The sequence below is a fragment of the Hyperolius riggenbachi genome, chromosome 4, assembly GCF_040937935.1.
Source record: "Hyperolius riggenbachi isolate aHypRig1 chromosome 4, aHypRig1.pri, whole genome shotgun sequence".
Taxonomy (NCBI): domain Eukaryota; kingdom Metazoa; phylum Chordata; class Amphibia; order Anura; family Hyperoliidae; genus Hyperolius; species Hyperolius riggenbachi.
In genome coordinates this window covers 41,334,986-41,351,556 of record NC_090649.1, presented here as the reverse complement: position 1 = coordinate 41,351,556, position 16,571 = coordinate 41,334,986, and the positions used below count along the sequence as shown (strand labels likewise).

Here is a 16,571-nt window from a genome sequence, read left to right as displayed (position 1 = left end):
TATCTGATGGGGAATTGCATGGTGTGCACCAGGCATACGAGAATGAGTATCTTTCAGGTGGTTGTTCCTTGTCAAGTGATTGATTGTAAGTCTCTCCTTGACAAAAGGACTGGAGTAAAGCCAACGGAAATCTGGGAAAAGCAGATAAGAAAAGTAGTATAGGAAAGATGAGTAAGATTGTAAGAAGGAGTGTTTTTCTCTTTCTTGGGGTGGTGAAGCACTTTTGCTGAAAAGTTGTTAAAAGAGGTTGTGTGAGTAAAAGTGAAGGGGAAAGCTGAGATGACATTTTCGTTTGTTAGCAAAGGGAGTGGGGAGTGGCATGTGAAAGAGGAAGTGATGGCCTGGTGATGGTTTGTAATCGTTTTGGAGGAGCTCTGCCTAGTAGAAAGTAAAAGGAGAAGCTTTGATCACCCAACGTGGGGCTCGAACCCACGACCCTGAGATTAAGAGTCTCATGCTCTACCGACTGAGCTAGCCGGGCTTGCTTGCTTGAGCTGAAATGTCAAAAATTGCAAAATGGCGCCAGCCTCACCTTTGCCATCCGCACAGAAGAAGGCAATCTTGTATGGCCTGATTTGGCTGGCCACGTTTTTCAGCACCGAGCAACAGGGCAAGGCATTGGTGGTTCAGTGGTAGAATTCTCGCCTGCCACGCGGGAGGCCCGGGTTCGATTCCCGGCCAATGCAAATGCTAGGATTTTGGCACACCTCCACACTTTGCACTTCTCAAGCTTAAGACATCTCTGCAGGCCAGAAGCCATTTAAGGACATTTGCAAGAGTCACCGTGGCACTTGGCCACAGTGCTGGCTGACAGTCGAGAAGAGGGACCCTAGTACCCAGCAAACATGACTCTAAGACACACAAGTTAAAGCAGCCTTGGGACACTTGCGTGCCCAAAGGCCTTGCATGTCTTCTAGCAGTGCCAGTGACGTGCAGCATCTCTCCCTCTCGAGTACTCACCTATTAGGCTTCTTTTTAACTGTCTAGAAAAGCCTCGGAAATGCCAAGTCAGCAGCATCTGCTCATCTGGTGTTGTTTTACAACTTTTTGCCTTGTTGTCTTTGCACTCTACTCAGGGCCTTGCTCAAATTTGGAGCGTTCTCTCTAGGCCCTCATTCATTCTACTTTTGTCCTGAGTTTTCTCACAGTAGATGTTGAGATGTTGTGTCAGCTTACCTACAACTTGCTTTCCCAGCACCTAGCAATTAAGAAAACATACTAAAAGTACAGAAAAAAAAGTAGTAACAAACTTAAGTCAAATGAAAGCAACCACTTTTTTTGCTTGCCGGGACTGAAAGGCTTTTTGGTTTGTAACTTTTGTTGGGAAGTACCTCATCTAAAAACAAGTTAAGGGAAAGAGCAACTTCCTTTTTTTCAATCCTCTCAGCTAAATCTCAGGCCGTGTGCAGAGTGCCCTCCACATACTGCTATGTGAGCACCTTTGGAGTGCAAAGCCTAATACACACCATACCAATGCCTGTCAGATAGATGGGTCGAACAGATGATTTCCAGCAGGTCCGATCTGATTTACGATCGTTTTTCTGATGGATTTGCATAGTAGTGATCGGAAATCCGAACGGAAATCCGATCGTGTCTGTCGGAAAGGATCTATCGGCCCATCTATCTGATGGGGAATTGCATGGTGTGCACCAGGCATACGAGAATGAGTATCTTTCAGGTGGTTGTTCCTTGTCAAGTGATTGATTGTAAGTCTCTCCTTGACAAAAGGACTGGAGTAAAGCCAACGGAAATCTGGGAAAAGCAGATAAGAAAAGTAGTATAGGAAAGATGAGTAAGATTGTAAGAAGGAGTGTTTTTCTCTTTCTTGGGGTGGTGAAGCACTTTTGCTGAAAAGTTGTTAAAAGAGGTTGTGTGAGTAAAAGTGAAGGGGAAAGCTGAGATGACATTTTCGTTTGTTAGCAAAGGGAGTGGGGAGTGGCATGTGAAAGAGGAAGTGATGGCCTGGTGATGGTTTGTAATCGTTTTGGAGGAGCTCTGCCTAGTAGAAAGTAAAAGGAGAAGCTTTGATCGCCCAACGTGGGGCTCGAACCCACGACCCTGAGATTAAGAGTCTCATGCTCTACCGACTGAGCTAGCCGGGCTTGCTTGCTTGAGCTGAAATGTCAAAAATTGCAAAATGGCGCCAGCCTCACCTTTGCCATCTGCACAGAAGAAGGCAATCTTGTATGGCCTGATTTGGCTGGCCACGTTTTTCAGCACCGAGCAACAGGGCAAGGCATTGGTGGTTCAGTGGTAGAATTCTCGCCTGCCACGCGGGAGGCCCGGGTTCGATTCCCGGCCAATGCAAATGCTAGGATTTTGGCACACCTCCACACTTTGCACTTCTCAAGCTTAAGACATCTCTGCAGGCCAGAAGCCATTTAAGGACATTTGCAAGAGTCACCGTGGCACTTGGCCACAGTGCTGGCTGACAGTCGAGAAGAGGGACCCTAGTACCCAGCAAACATGACTCTAAGACACACAAGTTAAAGCAGCCTTGGGACACTTGCGTGCCCAAAGGCCTTGCATGTCTTCTAGCAGTGCCAGTGACGTGCAGCATCTCTCCCTCTCCAGTACTCACCTATTAGGCTTCTTTTTAACTGTCTAGAAAAGCCTCGGAAATGCCAAGTCAGCAGCATCTGCTCATCTGGTGTTGTTTTACAACTTTTTGCCTTGTTGTCTTTGCACTCTACTCAGGGCCTTGCTCAAATTTGGAGCGTTCTCTCTAGGCCCTCATTCATTCTACTTTTGTCCTGAGTTTTCTCACAGTAGATGTTGAGATGTTGTGTCAGCTTACCTACAACTTGCTTTCCCAGCACCTAGCAATTAAGAAAACATACTAAAAGTACAGAAAAAAAAGTAGTAACAAACTTAAGTCAAATGAAAGCAACCACTTTTTTTGCTTGCCGGGACTGAAAGGCTTTTTGGTTTGTAACTTTTGTTGGGAAGTACCTCATCTAAAAACAAGTTAAGGGAAAGAGCAACTTCCTTTTTTTCAATCCTCTCAGCTAAATCTCAGGCCGTGTGCAGAGTGCCCTCCTCATACTGCTATGTGAGCACCTTTGGAGTGCAAAGCCTAATACACACCATACCAATGCCTGTCAGATAGATGGGTCGAACAGATGATTTCCGGCAGGTCCGATCTGATTTCCGATCGTTTTTCTGATGGATTTGCATAGTAGTGATCGGAAATCCGAACGGAAATCCGATCGTGTCTGTCGGAAAGGATCTATCGGCCCATCTATCTGATGGGGAATTGCATGGTGTGCACCAGGCATACGAGAATGAGTATCTTTCAGGTGGTTGTTCCTTGTCAAGTGATTGATTGTAAGTCTCTCCTTGACAAAAGGACTGGAGTAAAGCCAACGGAAATCTGGGAAAAGCAGATAAGAAAAGTAGTATAGGAAAGATGAGTAAGATTGTAAGAAGGAGTGTTTTTCTCTTTCTTGGGGTGGTGAAGCACTTTTGCTGAAAAGTTGTTAAAAGAGGTTGTGTGAGTAAAAGTGAAGGGGAAAGCTGAGATGACATTTTCGTTTGTTAGCAAAGGGAGTGGGGAGTGGCATGTGAAAGAGGAAGTGATGGCCTGGTGATGGTTTGTAATCGTTTTGGAGGAGCTCTGCCTAGTAGAAAGTAAAAGGAGAAGCTTTGATCGCCCAACGTGGGGCTCGAACCCACGACCCTGAGATTAAGAGTCTCATGCTCTACCGACTGAGCTAGCCGGGCTTGCTTGCTTGAGCTGAAATGTCAAAAATTGCAAAATGGCGCCAGCCTCACCTTTGCCATCCGCACAGAAGAAGGCAATCTTGTATGGCCTGATTTGGCTGGCCACGTTTTTCAGCACCGAGCAACAGGGCAAGGCATTGGTGGTTCAGTGGTAGAATTCTCGCCTGCCACGCGGGAGGCCCGGGTTCGATTCCCGGCCAATGCAAATGCTAGGATTTTGGCACACCTCCACACTTTGCACTTCTCAAGCTTAAGACATCTCTGCAGGCCAGAAGCCATTTAAGGACATTTGCAAGAGTCACCGTGGCACTTGGCCACAGTGCTGGCTGACAGTCGAGAAGAGGGACCCTAGTACCCAGCAAACATGACTCTAAGACACACAAGTTAAAGCAGCCTTGGGACACTTGCGTGCCCAAAGGCCTTGCATGTCTTCTAGCAGTGCCAGTGACGTGCAGCATCTCTCCCTCTCCAGTACTCACCTATTAGGCTTCTTTTTAACTGTCTAGAAAAGCCTCGGAAATGCCAAGTCAGCAGCATCTGCTCATCTGGTGTTGTTTTACAACTTTTTGCCTTGTTGTCTTTGCACTCTACTCAGGGCCTTGCTCAAATTTGGAGCGTTCTCTCTAGGCCCTCATTCATTCTACTTTTGTCCTGAGTTTTCTCACAGTAGATGTTGAGATGTTGTGTCAGCTTACCTACAACTTGCTTTCCCAGCACCTAGCAATTAAGAAAACATACTAAAAGTACAGAAAAAAAAGTAGTAACAAACTTAAGTCAAATGAAAGCAACCACTTTTTTTGCTTGCCGGGACTGAAAGGCTTTTTGGTTTGTAACTTTTGTTGGGAAGTACCTCATCTAAAAACAAGTTAAGGGAAAGAGCAACTTCCTTTTTTTCAATCCTCTCAGCTAAATCTCAGGCCGTGTGCAGAGTGCCCTCCACATACTGCTATGTGAGCACCTTTGGAGTGCAAAGCCTAATACACACCATACCAATGCCTGTCAGATAGATGGGTCGAACAGATGATTTCCGGCAGGTCCGATCTGATTTCCGATCGTTTTTCTGATGGATTTGCATAGTAGTGATCGGAAATCCGAACGGAAATCCGATCGTGTCTGTCGGAAAGGATCTATCGGCCCATCTATCTGATGGGGAATTGCATGGTGTGCACCAGGCATACGAGAATGAGTATCTTTCAGGTGGTTGTTCCTTGTCAAGTGATTGATTGTAAGTCTCTCCTTGACAAAAGGACTGGAGTAAAGCCAACGGAAATCTGGGAAAAGCAGATAAGAAAAGTAGTATAGGAAAGATGAGTAAGATTGTAAGAAGGAGTGTTTTTCTCTTTCTTGGGGTGGTGAAGCACTTTTGCTGAAAAGTTGTTAAAAGAGGTTGTGTGAGTAAAAGTGAAGGGGAAAGCTGAGATGACATTTTCGTTTGTTAGCAAAGGGAGTGGGGAGTGGCATGTGAAAGAGGAAGTGATGGCCTGGTGATGGTTTGTAATCGTTTTGGAGGAGCTCTGCCTAGTAGAAAGTAAAAGGAGAAGCTTTGATCGCCCAACGTGGGGCTCGAACCCACGACCCTGAGATTAAGAGTCTCATGCTCTACCGACTGAGCTAGCCGGGGTTGCTTGCTTGAGCTGAAATGTCAAAAATTGCAAAATGGCGCCAGCCTCACCTTTGCCATCCGCACAGAAGAAGGCAATCTTGTATGGCCTGATTTGGCTGGCCACGTTTTTCAGCACCGAGCAACAGGGCAAGGCATTGGTGGTTCAGTGGTAGAATTCTCGCCTGCCACGCGGGAGGCCCGGGTTCGATTCCCGGCCAATGCAAATGCTAGGATTTTGGCACACCTCCACACTTTGCACTTCTCAAGCTTAAGACATCTCTGCAGGCCAGAAGCCATTTAAGGACATTTGCAAGAGTCACCGTGGCACTTGGCCACAGTGCTGGCTGACAGTCGAGAAGAGGGACCCTAGTACCCAGCAAACATGACTCTAAGACACACAAGTTAAAGCAGCCTTGGGACACTTGCGTGCCCAAAGGCCTTGCATGTCTTCTAGCAGTGCCAGTGACGTGCAGCATCTCTCCCTCTCCAGTACTCACCTATTAGGCTTCTTTTTAACTGTCTAGAAAAGCCTCGGAAATGCCAAGTCAGCAGCATCTGCTCATCTGGTGTTGTTTTACAACTTTTTGCCTTGTTGTCTTTGCACTCTACTCAGGGCCTTGCTCAAATTTGGAGCGTTCTCTCTAGGCCCTCATTCATTCTACTTTTGTCCTGAGTTTTCTCACAGTAGATGTTGAGATGTTGTGTCAGCTTACCTACAACTTGCTTTCCCAGCACCTAGCAATTAAGAAAACATACTAAAAGTACAGAAAAAAAAGTAGTAACAAACTTAAGTCAAATGAAAGCAACCACTTTTTTTGCTTGCCGGGACTGAAAGGCTTTTTGGTTTGTAACTTTTGTTGGGAAGTACCTCATCTAAAAACAAGTTAAGGGAAAGAGCAACTTCCTTTTTTTCAATCCTCTCAGCTAAATCTCAGGCCGTGTGCAGAGTGCCCTCCACATACTGCTATGTGAGCACCTTTGGAGTGCAAAGCCTAATACACACCATACCAATGCCTGTCAGATAGATGGGTCGAACAGATGATTTCCGGCAGGTCCGATCTGATTTCCGATCGTTTTTCTGATGGATTTGCATAGTAGTGATCGGAAATCCGAACGGAAATCCGATCGTGTCTGTCGGAAAGGATCTATCGGCCCATCTATCTGATGGGGAATTGCATGGTGTGCACCAGGCATACGAGAATGAGTATCTTTCAGGTGGTTGTTCCTTGTCAAGTGATTGATTGTAAGTCTCTCCTTGACAAAAGGACTGGAGTAAAGCCAACGGAAATCTGGGAAAAGCAGATAAGAAAAGTAGTATAGGAAAGATGAGTAAGATTGTAAGAAGGAGTGTTTTTCTCTTTCTTGGGGTGGTGAAGCACTTTTGCTGAAAAGTTGTTAAAAGAGGTTGTGTGAGTAAAAGTGAAGGGGAAAGCTGAGATGACATTTTCGTTTGTTAGCAAAGGGAGTGGGGAGTGGCATGTGAAAGAGGAAGTGATGGCCTGGTGATGGTTTGTAATCGTTTTGGAGGAGCTCTGCCTAGTAGAAAGTAAAAGGAGAAGCTTTGATCGCCCAACGTGGGGCTCGAACCCACGACCCTGAGATTAAGAGTCTCATGCTCTACCGACTGAGCTAGCCGGGCTTGCTTGCTTGAGCTGAAATGTCAAAAATTGCAAAATGGCGCCAGCCTCACCTTTGCCATCCGCACAGAAGAAGGCAATCTTGTATGGCCTGATTTGGCTGGCCACGTTTTTCAGCACCGAGCAACAGGGCAAGGCATTGGTGGTTCAGTGGTAGAATTCTCGCCTGCCACGCGGGAGGCCCGGGTTCGATTCCCGGCCAATGCAAATGCTAGGATTTTGGCACACCTCCACACTTTGCACTTCTCAAGCTTAAGACATCTCTGCAGGCCAGAAGCCATTTAAGGACATTTGCAAGAGTCACCGTGGCACTTGGCCACAGTGCTGGCTGACAGTCGAGAAGAGGGACCCTAGTACCCAGCAAACATGACTCTAAGACACACAAGTTAAAGCAGCCTTGGGACACTTGCGTGCCCAAAGGCCTTGCATGTCTTCTAGCAGTGCCAGTGACGTGCAGCATCTCTCCCTCTCCAGTACTCACCTATTAGGCTTCTTTTTAACTGTCTAGAAAAGCCTCGGAAATGCCAAGTCAGCAGCATCTGCTCATCTGGTGTTGTTTTACAACTTTTTGCCTTGTTGTCTTTGCACTCTACTCAGGGCCTTGCTCAAATTTGGAGCGTTCTCTCTAGGCCCTCATTCATTCTACTTTTGTCCTGAGTTTTCTCACAGTAGATGTTGAGATGTTGTGTCAGCTTACCTACAACTTGCTTTCCCAGCACCTAGCAATTAAGAAAACATACTAAAAGTACAGAAAAAAAAGTAGTAACAAACTTAAGTCAAATGAAAGCAACCACTTTTTTTGCTTGCCGGGACTGAAAGGCTTTTTGGTTTGTAACTTTTGTTGGGAAGTACCTCATCTAAAAACAAGTTAAGGGAAAGAGCAACTTCCTTTTTTTCAATCCTCTCAGCTAAATCTCAGGCCGTGTGCAGAGTGCCCTCCACATACTGCTATGTGAGCACCTTTGGAGTGCAAAGCCTAATACACACCATACCAATGCCTGTCAGATAGATGGGTCGAACAGATGATTTCCGGCAGGTCCGATCTGATTTCCGATCGTTTTTCTGATGGATTTGCATAGTAGTGATCGGAAATCCGAACGGAAATCCGATCGTGTCTGTCGGAAAGGATCTATCGGCCCATCTATCTGATGGGGAATTGCATGGTGTGCACCAGGCATACGAGAATGAGTATCTTTCAGGTGGTTGTTCCTTGTCAAGTGATTGATTGTAAGTCTCTCCTTGACAAAAGGACTGGAGTAAAGCCAACGGAAATCTGGGAAAAGCAGATAAGAAAAGTAGTATAGGAAAGATGAGTAAGATTGTAAGAAGGAGTGTTTTTCTCTTTCTTGGGGTGGTGAAGCACTTTTGCTGAAAAGTTGTTAAAAGAGGTTGTGTGAGTAAAAGTGAAGGGGAAAGCTGAGATGACATTTTCGTTTGTTAGCAAAGGGAGTGGGGAGTGGCATGTGAAAGAGGAAGTGATGGCCTGGTGATGGTTTGTAATCGTTTTGGAGGAGCTCTGCCTAGTAGAAAGTAAAAGGAGAAGCTTTGATCGCCCAACGTGGGGCTCGAACCCACGACCCTGAGATTAAGAGTCTCATGCTCTACCGACTGAGCTAGCCGGGGTTGCTTGCTTGAGCTGAAATGTCAAAAATTGCAAAATGGCGCCAGCCTCACCTTTGCCATCCGCACAGAAGAAGGCAATCTTGTATGGCCTGATTTCGCTGGCCACGTTTTTCAGCACCGAGCAACAGGGCAAGGCATTGGTGGTTCAGTGGTAGAATTCTCGCCTGCCACGCGGGAGGCCCGGGTTCGATTCCCGGCCAATGCAAATGCTAGGATTTTGGCACACCTCCACACTTTGCACTTCTCAAGCTTAAGACATCTCTGCAGGCCAGAAGCCATTTAAGGACATTTGCAAGAGTCACCGTGGCACTTGGCCACAGTGCTGGCTGACAGTCGAGAAGAGGGACCCTAGTACCCAGCAAACATGACTCTAAGACACACAAGTTAAAGCAGCCTTGGGACACTTGCGTGCCCAAAGGCCTTGCATGTCTTCTAGCAGTGCCAGTGACGTGCAGCATCTCTCCCTCTCCAGTACTCACCTATTAGGCTTCTTTTTAACTGTCTAGAAAAGCCTCGGAAATGCCAAGTCAGCAGCATCTGCTCATCTGGTGTTGTTTTACAACTTTTTGCCTTGTTGTCTTTGCACTCTACTCAGGGCCTTGCTCAAATTTGGAGCGTTCTCTCTAGGCCCTCATTCATTCTACTTTTGTCCTGAGTTTTCTCACAGTAGATGTTGAGATGTTGTGTCAGCTTACCTACAACTTGCTTTCCCAGCACCTAGCAATTAAGAAAACATACTAAAAGTACAGAAAAAAAAGTAGTAACAAACTTAAGTCAAATGAAAGCAACCACTTTTTTTGCTTGCCGGGACTGAAAGGATTTTTGGTTTGTAACTTTTGTTGGGAAGTACCTCATCTAAAAACAAGTTAAGGGAAAGAGCAACTTCCTTTTTTTCAATCCTCTCAGCTAAATCTCAGGCCGTGTGCAGAGTGCCCTCCACATACTGCTATGTGAGCACCTTTGGAGTGCAAAGCCTAATACACACCATACCAATGCCTGTCAGATAGATGGGTCGAACAGATGATTTCCGGCAGGTCCGATCTGATTTCCGATCGTTTTTCTGATGGATTTGCATAGTAGTGATCGGAAATCCGAACGGAAATCCGATCGTGTCTGTCGGAAAGGATCTATCGGCCCATCTATCTGATGGGGAATTGCATGGTGTGCACCAGGCATACGAGAATGAGTATCTTTCAGGTGGTTGTTCCTTGTCAAGTGATTGATTGTAAGTCTCTCCTTGACAAAAGGACTGGAGTAAAGCCAACGGAAATCTGGGAAAAGCAGATAAGAAAAGTAGTATAGGAAAGATGAGTAAGATTGTAAGAAGGAGTGTTTTTCTCTTTCTTGGGGTGGTGAAGCACTTTTGCTGAAAAGTTGTTAAAAGAGGTTGTGTGAGTAAAAGTGAAGGGGAAAGCTGAGATGACATTTTCGTTTGTTAGCAAAGGGAGTGGGGAGTGGCATGTGAAAGAGGAAGTGATGGCCTGGTGATGGTTTGTAATCGTTTTGGAGGAGCTCTGCCTAGTAGAAAGTAAAAGGAGAAGCTTTGATCGCCCAACGTGGGGCTCGAACCCACGACCCTGAGATTAAGAGTCTCATGCTCTACCGACTGAGCTAGCCGGGGTTGCTTGCTTGAGCTGAAATGTCAAAAATTGCAAAATGGCGCCAGCCTCACCTTTGCCATCCGCACAGAAGAAGGCAATCTTGTATGGCCTGATTTGGCTGGCCACGTTTTTCAGCACCGAGCAACAGGGCAAGGCATTGGTGGTTCAGTGGTAGAATTCTCGCCTGCCACGCGGGTGGCCCGGGTTCGATTCCCGGCCAATGCAAATGCTAGGATTTTGGCACACCTCCACACTTTGCACTTCTCAAGCTTAAGACATCTCTGCAGGCCAGAAGCCATTTAAGGACATTTGCAAGAGTCACCGTGGCACTTGGCCACAGTGCTGGCTGACAGTCGAGAAGAGGGACCCTAGTACCCAGCAAACATGACTCTAAGACACACAAGTTAAAGCAGCCTTGGGACACTTGCGTGCCCAAAGGCCTTGCATGTCTTCTAGCAGTGCCAGTGACGTGCAGCATCTCTCCCTCTCCAGTACTCACCTATTAGGCTTCTTTTTAACTGTCTAGAAAAGCCTCGGAAATGCCAAGTCAGCAGCATCTGCTCATCTGGTGTTGTTTTACAACTTTTTGCCTTGTTGTCTTTGCACTCTACTCAGGGCCTTGCTCAAATTTGGAGCGTTCTCTCTAGGCCCTCATTCATTCTACTTTTGTCCTGAGTTTTCTCACAGTAGATGTTGAGATGTTGTGTCAGCTTACCTACAACTTGCTTTCCCAGCACCTAGCAATTAAGAAAACATACTAAAAGTACAGAAAAAAAAGTAGTAACAAACTTAAGTCAAATGAAAGCAACCACTTTTTTTGCTTGCCGGGACTGAAAGGCTTTTTGGTTTGTAACTTTTGTTGGGAAGTACCTCATCTAAAAACAAGTTAAGGGAAAGAGCAACTTCCTTTTTTTCAATCCTCTCAGCTAAATCTCAGGCCGTGTGCAGAGTGCCCTCCTCATACTGCTATGTGAGCACCTTTGGAGTGCAAAGCCTAATACACACCATACCAATGCCTGTCAGATAGATGGGTCGAACAGATGATTTCTGGCAGGTCCGATCTGATTTCCGATCGTTTTTCTGATGGATTTGCATAGTAGTGATCGGAAATCCGAACGGAAATCCGATCGTGTCTGTCGGAAAGGATCTATCGGCCCATCTATCTGATGGGGAATTGCATGGTGTGCACCAGGCATACGAGAATGAGTATCTTTCAGGTGGTTGTTCCTTGTCAAGTGATTGATTGTAAGTCTCTCCTTGACAAAAGGACTGGAGTAAAGCCAACGGAAATCTGGGAAAAGCAGATAAGAAAAGTAGTATAGGAAAGATGAGTAAGATTGTAAGAAGGAGTATTTTTCTCTTTCTTGGGGTGGTGAAGCACTTTTGCTGAAAAGTTGTTAAAAGAGGTTGTGTGAGTAAAAGTGAAGGGGAAAGCTGAGATGACATTTTCGTTTGTTAGCAAAGGGAGTGGGGAGTGGCATGTGAAAGAGGAAGTGATGGCCTGGTGATGGTTTGTAATCGTTTTGGAGGAGCTCTGCCTAGTAGAAAGTAAAAGGAGAAGCTTTGATCGCCCAACGTGGGGCTCGAACCCACGACCCTGAGATTAAGAGTCTCATGCTCTACCGACTGAGCTATCCGGGCTTGCTTGCTTGAGCTGAAATGTCAAAAATTGCAAAATGGCGCCAGCCTCACCTTTGCCATCCGCACAGAAGAAGGCAATCTTGTATGGCCTGATTTGGCTGGCCACGTTTTTCAGCATCGAGCAACAGGGCAAGGCATTGGTGGTTCAGTGGTAGAATTCTCGCCTGCCACGCGGGAGGCCCGGGTTCGATTCCCGGCCAATGCAAATGCTAGGATTTTGGCACACCTCCACACTTTGCACTTCTCAAGCTTAAGACATCTCTGCAGGCCAGAAGCCATTTAAGGACATTTGCAAGAGTCACCGTGGCACTTGGCCACAGTGCTGGCTGACAGTCGAGAAGAGGGACCCTAGTACCCAGCAAACATGACTCTAAGACACACAAGTTAAAGCAGCCTTGGGACACTTGCGTGCCCAAAGGCCTTGCATGTCTTCTAGCAGTGCCAGTGACGTGCAGCATCTCTCCCTCTCCAGTACTCACCTATTAGGCTTCTTTTTAACTGTCTAGAAAAGCCTCGGAAATGCCAAGTCAGCAGCATCTGCTCATCTGGTGTTGTTTTACAACTTTTTGCCTTGTTGTCTTTGCACTCTACTCAGGGCCTTGCTCAAATTTGGAACGTTCTCTCTAGGCCCTCATTCATTCTACTTTTGTCCTGAGTTTTCTCACAGTAGATGTTGAGATGTTGTGTCAGCTTACCTACAACTTGCTTTCCCAGCACCTAGCAATTAAGAAAACATACTAAAAGTACAGAAAAAAAAGTAGTAACAAACTTAAGTCAAATGAAAGCAACCACTTTTTTTGCTTGCCGGGACTGAAAGGCTTTTTGGTTTGTAACTTTTGTTGGGAAGTACCTCATCTAAAAACAAGTTAAGGGAAAGAGCAACTTCCTTTTTTTCAATCCTCTCAGCTAAATCTCAGGCCGTGTGCAGAGTGCCCTCCTCATACTGCTATGTGAGCACCTTTGGAGTGCAAAGCCTAATACACACCATACCAATGCCTGTCAGATAGATGGGTCGAACAGATGATTTCCGGCAGGTCCGATCTGATTTCCGATCGTTTTTCTGATGGATTTGCATAGTAGTGATCGGAAATCCGAACGGAAATCCGATCGTGTCTGTCGGAAAGGATCTATCGGCCCATCTATCTGATGGGGAATTGCATGGTGTGCACCAGGCATACGAGAATGAGTATCTTTCAGGTGGTTGTTCCTTGTCAAGTGATTGATTGTAAGTCTCTCCTTGACAAAAGGACTGGAGTAAAGCCAACGGAAATCTGGGAAAAGCAGATAAGAAAAGTAGTATAGGAAAGATGAGTAAGATTGTAAGAAGGAGTGCTTTTCTCTTTCTTGGGGTGGTGAAGCACTTTTGCTGAAAAGTTGTTAAAAGAGGTTGTGTGAGTAAAAGTGAAGGGGAAAGCTGAGATGACATTTTCGTTTGTTAGCAAAGGGAGTGGGGAGTGGCATGTGAAAGAGGAAGTGATGGCCTGGTGATGGTTTGTAATCGTTTTGGAGGAGCTCTGCCTAGTAGAAAGTAAAAGGAGAAGCTTTGATCGCCCAACATGGGGCTCGAACCCACGACCCTGAGATTAAGAGTCTCATGCTCTACCGACTGAGCTAGCCGGGCTTGCTTGCTTGAGCTGAAATGTCAAAAATTGCAAAATGGCGCCAGCCTCACCTTTGCCATCCGCACAGAAGAAGGCAAACTTGTATGGCCTGATTTGGCTGGCCACGTTTTTCAGCACCGAGCAACAGGGCAAGGCATTGGTGGTTCAGTGGTAGAATTCTCGCCTGCCACGCGGGAGGCCCGGGTTCGATTCCCGGCCAATGCAAATGCTAGGATTTTGGCACACCTCCACACTTTGCACTTCTCAAGCTTAAGACATCTCTGCAGGCCAGAAGCCATTTAAGGACATTTGCAAGAGTCACCGTGGCACTTGGCCACAGTGCTGGCTGACAGTCGAGAAGAGGGACCCTAGTACCCAGCAAACATGACTCTAAGACACACAAGTTAAAGCAGCCTTGGGACACTTGCGTGCCCAAAGACCTTGCATGTCTTCTAGCAGTGCCAGTGACGTGCAGCATCTCTCCCTCTCCAGTACTCACCTATTAGGCTTCTTTTTAACTGTCTAGAAAAGCCTCGGAAATGCCAAGTCAGCAGCATCTGCTCATCTGGTGTTGTTTTACAACTTTTTGCCTTGTTGTCTTTGCACTCTACTCAGGGCCTTGCTCAAATTTGGAGCGTTCTCTCTAGGCCCTCATTCATTCTACTTTTGTCCTGAGTTTTCTCACAGTAGATGTTGAGATGTTGTGTCAGCTTACCTACAACTTGCTTTCCCAGCACCTAGCAATTAAGAAAACATACTAAAAGTACAGAAAAAAAAGTAGTAACAAACTTAAGTCAAATGAAAGCAACCACTTTTTTTGCTTGCCGGGACTGAAAGGCTTTTTGGTTTGTAACTTTTGTTGGGAAGTACCTCATCTAAAAACAAGTTAAGGGAAAGAGCAACTTCCTTTTTTTCAATCCTCTCAGCTAAATCTCAGGCCGTGTGCAGAGTGCCCTCCTCATACTGCTATGTGAGCACCTTTGGAGTGCAAAGCCTAATACACACCATACCAATGCCTGTCAGATAGATGGGTCGAACAGATGATTTCCGGAAGGTCCGATCTGATTTCCGATCGTTTTTCTGATGGATTTGCATAGTAGTGATCGGAAATCCGAACGGAAATCCGATCGTGTCTGTCGGAAAGGATCTATCGGCCCATCTATCTGATGGGGAATTGCATGGTGTGCACCAGGCATACGAGAATGAGTATCTTTCAGGTGGTTGTTCCTTGTCAAGTGATTGATTGTAAGTCTCTCCTTGACAAAAGGACTGGAGTAAAGCCAACGGAAATCTGGGAAAAGCAGATAAGAAAAGTAGTATAGGAAAGATGAGTAAGATTGTAAGAAGGAGTGTTTTTCTCTTTCTTGGGGTGGTGAAGCACTTTTGCTGAAAAGTTGTTAAAAGAGGTTGTGTGAGTAAAAGTGAAGGGGAAAGCTGAGATGACATTTTCGTTTGTTAGCAAAGGGAGTGGGGAGTGGCATGTGAAAGAGGAAGTGATGGCCTGTTGATGGTTTGTAATCGTTTTGGAGGAGCTCTGCCTAGTAGAAAGTAAAAGGAGAAGCTTTGATCGCCCAACGTGGGGCTCGAACCCACGACCCTGAGATTAAGAGTCTCATGCTCTACCGACTGAGCTAGCCGGGCTTGCTTGCTTGAGCTGAAATGTCAAAAATTGCAAAATGGCGCCAGCCTCACCTTTGCCATCCGCACAGAAGAAGGCAATCTTGTATGGCCTGATTTGGCTGGCCACGTTTTTCAGCACCGAGCAACAGGGCAAGGCATTGGTGGTTCAGTGGTAGAAATCTCGCCTGCCACGCGGGAGGCCTGGGTTCGATTCCCGGCCAATGCAAATGCTAGGATTTTGGCACACCTCCACACTTTGCACTTCTCAAGCTTAAGACATCTCTGCAGGCCAGAAGCCATTTAAGGACATTTGCAAGAGTCACCGTGGCACTTGGCCACAGTGCTGGCTGACAGTCGAGAAGAGGGACCCTAGTACCCAGCAAACATGACTCTAAGACACACAAGTTAAAGCAGCCTTGGGACACTTGCGTGCCCAAAGGCCTTGCATGTCTTCTAGCAGTGCCAGTGACGTGCAGCATCTCTCCCTCTCCAGTACTCACCTATTAGGCTTCTTTTTAACTGTCTAGAAAAGCCTCGGAAATGCCAAGTCAGCAGCATCTGCTCATCTGGTGTTGTTTTACAACTTTTTGCCTTGTTGTCTTTGCACTCTACTCAGGGCCTTGCTCAAATTTGGAGCGTTCTCTCTAGGCCCTCATTCATTCTACTTTTGTCCTGAGTTTTCTCACAGTAGATGTTGAGATGTTGTGTCAGCTTACCTACAACTTGCTTTCCCAGCACCTAGCAATTAAGAAAACATACTAAAAGTACAGAAAAAAAAGTAGTAACAAACTTAAGTCAAATGAAAGCAACCACTTTTTTTGCTTGCCGGGACTGAAAGGCTTTTTGGTTTGTAACTTTTGTTGGGAAGTACCTCATCTAAAAACAAGTTAAGGGAAAGAGCAACTTCCTTTTTTTCAATCCTCTCAGCTAAATCTCAGGCCGTGTGCAGAGTGCCCTCCTCATACTGCTATGTGAGCACCTTTGGAGTGCAAAGCCTAATACACACCATACCAATGCCTGTCAGATAGATGGGTCGAACAGATGATTTCCGGCATGTCCGATCTGATTTCCGATCGTTTTTCTGATGGATTTGCATAGTAGTGATCGGAAATCCGAACGGAAATCCGATCGTGTCTGTCGGAAAGGATCTATCGGCCCATCTATCTGATGGGGAATTGCATGGTGTGCACCAGGCATACGAGAATGAGTATCTTTCAGGTGGTTGTTCCTTGTCAAGTGATTGATTGTAAGTCTCTCCTTGACAAAAGGACTGGAGTAAAGCCAACGGAAATCTGGGAAAAGCAGATAAGAAAAGTAGTATAGGAAAGATGAGTAAGATTGTAAGAAGGAGTGTTTTTTCTCTTTCTTGGGGTGGTGAAGCACTTTTGCTGAAAAGTTGTTAAAAGAGGTTGTGTGAGTAAAAGTGAAGGGGAAAGCTGAGATGACATTTTCGTTTGTTAGCAAAGGGAGTGGGGAGTGGCATGTGAAAGAGGAAGTGATGGCCTGGTGATGGTTTGTAATC

At 46.0% G+C, this 16,571-nt stretch overlaps 14 non-coding genes across 14 annotated transcripts; 9 read left to right on the top strand and 5 right to left on the bottom strand.

The window, feature by feature from the left end:
• The first annotated feature begins 615 nt into the window (after positions 1-615).
• On the top strand, positions 616-686 carry TRNAG-GCC (transfer RNA glycine (anticodon GCC)). Its single transcript has one exon. It is a non-coding gene; the product is annotated as a tRNA-Gly (tRNA).
• A 1,343-nt stretch (positions 687-2,029) lies between these two features.
• On the bottom strand, positions 2,030-2,102 carry TRNAK-CUU (transfer RNA lysine (anticodon CUU)). The gene has a single exon. It is a non-coding gene; the product is annotated as a tRNA-Lys (tRNA).
• Positions 2,103-2,236: 134 nt separating this feature from the next.
• On the top strand, positions 2,237-2,307 carry TRNAG-GCC (transfer RNA glycine (anticodon GCC)). Its single transcript has one exon. It is a non-coding gene; the product is annotated as a tRNA-Gly (tRNA).
• Positions 2,308-3,650: 1,343 nt separating this feature from the next.
• Positions 3,651-3,723, bottom strand: TRNAK-CUU (transfer RNA lysine (anticodon CUU)). Its single transcript has one exon. It is a non-coding gene; the product is annotated as a tRNA-Lys (tRNA).
• A 134-nt stretch (positions 3,724-3,857) lies between these two features.
• On the top strand, positions 3,858-3,928 carry TRNAG-GCC (transfer RNA glycine (anticodon GCC)). The gene has a single exon. It is a non-coding gene; the product is annotated as a tRNA-Gly (tRNA).
• Positions 3,929-5,478: 1,550 nt separating this feature from the next.
• TRNAG-GCC (transfer RNA glycine (anticodon GCC)) lies at positions 5,479-5,549 on the top strand. The gene has a single exon. It is a non-coding gene; the product is annotated as a tRNA-Gly (tRNA).
• Positions 5,550-6,892: 1,343 nt separating this feature from the next.
• On the bottom strand, positions 6,893-6,965 carry TRNAK-CUU (transfer RNA lysine (anticodon CUU)). The gene has a single exon. It is a non-coding gene; the product is annotated as a tRNA-Lys (tRNA).
• A 134-nt stretch (positions 6,966-7,099) lies between these two features.
• On the top strand, positions 7,100-7,170 carry TRNAG-GCC (transfer RNA glycine (anticodon GCC)). Its single transcript has one exon. It is a non-coding gene; the product is annotated as a tRNA-Gly (tRNA).
• Positions 7,171-8,720: 1,550 nt separating this feature from the next.
• TRNAG-GCC (transfer RNA glycine (anticodon GCC)) lies at positions 8,721-8,791 on the top strand. The gene has a single exon. It is a non-coding gene; the product is annotated as a tRNA-Gly (tRNA).
• Positions 8,792-10,341: 1,550 nt separating this feature from the next.
• Positions 10,342-10,412, top strand: TRNAG-GCC (transfer RNA glycine (anticodon GCC)). The gene has a single exon. It is a non-coding gene; the product is annotated as a tRNA-Gly (tRNA).
• Positions 10,413-11,962: 1,550 nt separating this feature from the next.
• TRNAG-GCC (transfer RNA glycine (anticodon GCC)) lies at positions 11,963-12,033 on the top strand. Its single transcript has one exon. It is a non-coding gene; the product is annotated as a tRNA-Gly (tRNA).
• A 1,343-nt stretch (positions 12,034-13,376) lies between these two features.
• TRNAK-CUU (transfer RNA lysine (anticodon CUU)) lies at positions 13,377-13,449 on the bottom strand. The gene has a single exon. It is a non-coding gene; the product is annotated as a tRNA-Lys (tRNA).
• Positions 13,450-13,583: 134 nt separating this feature from the next.
• Positions 13,584-13,654, top strand: TRNAG-GCC (transfer RNA glycine (anticodon GCC)). The gene has a single exon. It is a non-coding gene; the product is annotated as a tRNA-Gly (tRNA).
• A 1,343-nt stretch (positions 13,655-14,997) lies between these two features.
• On the bottom strand, positions 14,998-15,070 carry TRNAK-CUU (transfer RNA lysine (anticodon CUU)). Its single transcript has one exon. It is a non-coding gene; the product is annotated as a tRNA-Lys (tRNA).
• Between the last annotated feature and the right edge of the window lie 1,501 nt (positions 15,071-16,571).